Source organism: Hordeum vulgare, chromosome 3H, assembly GCF_904849725.1.
Source record: "Hordeum vulgare subsp. vulgare chromosome 3H, MorexV3_pseudomolecules_assembly, whole genome shotgun sequence".
Lineage (NCBI taxonomy): Eukaryota > Viridiplantae > Streptophyta > Magnoliopsida > Poales > Poaceae > Hordeum > Hordeum vulgare.
The window spans coordinates 601,583,946-601,585,608 of NC_058520.1; the positions used below are offsets into that span (position 1 = coordinate 601,583,946).

At 38.1% G+C, this 1,663-nt stretch overlaps 1 long non-coding RNA gene across 1 annotated transcript; it reads right to left on the reverse strand.

The window, feature by feature from the left end:
* Positions 1-550: 550 nt before the first annotated feature.
* On the reverse strand, positions 551-1,378 carry LOC123441000. Its single transcript, XR_006630390.1, has 3 exons — positions 1,154-1,378; positions 976-1,032; positions 551-819 (listed from the first exon to the last, which is right to left on the reverse strand). It is a non-coding gene; the product is annotated as an uncharacterized LOC123441000 (long non-coding RNA).
* Positions 1,379-1,663: the final 285 nt, after the last annotated feature.

The following is a 1,663-nucleotide window of genomic DNA, read 5'->3' on the forward strand; positions in this document are numbered from 1 at the left end:
CCACACACCTCTCAGGCTGCACGACTCAACAAAACTAACATCAGTTCTGCAGGAGTATTCTTCCTTCAGTTGGTGTTTGGCAGGTCAAATTCAGGATGGAAATGACGAGAGGAAATGAAGTGTCCTACATTTGGCCGGTACGATGAGTCCGAACATTTCATTTCCTCTCGCCATATTCTTCCTAGACTTCTAGAAGGACTTGACATCAAACTATTCAGAGCACTATAGGGTCAAAATGCTCCTTTGAATTCAATAGTTCATTTCTGAGCCAAAATACTATTTAATTTATTTGTGCGCAATATTGCCTTTTTTTCAAAATAATAGCATAAGGCTCAAGACTTCTCTCATATCATTTTCAAGTTAGATTCTAAAATTCCTGGACGCCCCAAACTTTGAGATACATCACATTAAACACCCACTATTTTTCAAAGGAAATCAATACACATTGTTAAAAGGTGAACCCATTATGTTCTCAAATGAATCTAAGAGACCCCGCACAAAACACTTCAGCCTTAATTTTAGGTTCCAAGAAGGCCGCATGACACTCACATTCAGTTATAGGAATGGTATTTATATTTTTCAAAGGCTACAGTTGAGGAATTATTTAGAACTGTAGATCAAACTGAGCTTCTCATAGAGAAATTTACAAAGAGGAAAAAATTACGTTGCTGGAAGGGTTAGCTCCGGTTTCACACGAGGTGCCGCAGAAACCATGCTTGTTTCGGATTTGGTATTTTTCCCTGTTGGACCTACAAGCTTATCCTTTTTGAGCTTTTTGTTAAGAGAACCACCCCGGTTTCCACCTTCTGAGGATTTTTTCTGTAGGAAAAACAATAAGAAATAATGAAACACAAATGAACAAGAGAGGAACAAAAACATGATGCTGAGTGCTGACAAAAAGGTGACCCAACCATACAATCGTAGTTGCAACAAAGAGATGGAATGCAAATATATAAGAACTTGGCACCGTACTACCTCACATAATTTAATTCTGAATTTATTTTGCCTTAAAGATCGGGCCAGATCCATTTCCTGAAAAGTATAGCACGCAAAACAATAAGTGCATTTTTTAATCCTGGGAAGATAAAATCAAATAAACGAACGGAAATCTCCATTCACAGTTGAATGGATGTAAGAGAGCTAAATGATGAACCTCCAAATGCAAAGGAGAAAGAGTGCCTTCCAGCTTTTGGAGATCCCTTGAATGCATCAGTTCATGATCTACTAAACACATGGCAGTGAAACAAATGCATAACACAGTGAGAGGTGCTCAATTCCATTTTCACAAATCAAATTGTGGTATGTAGCTATAAAACCTTATATGCTAGCAAGTTTTTAGAAAACAATTACCAAGAGCTCTATGCAACTGTATGAGAATGCAAGCACCCTGAGGGAAAACATGTAGTAAAATATACTATCTCTGTTCATTTTAATATAATGGTGCTCATGTTCCCAACCAGTCTCAGTTTGTATTGCCAAAACGTCTTATATCAATGAATAGAGGGAGTACATTTACTCCCTTAGTATAACTCCATGCAGTCACTGTTGCATCTTGCAAGCTGCAACAGGCATGAAGTTAAACTGCTGATTTGAGCTTCAAGTGCGTTTGACATTAATGGTGGCGCTCATGTTCCCAACCAGTCCATATTACAACTGAGAGATG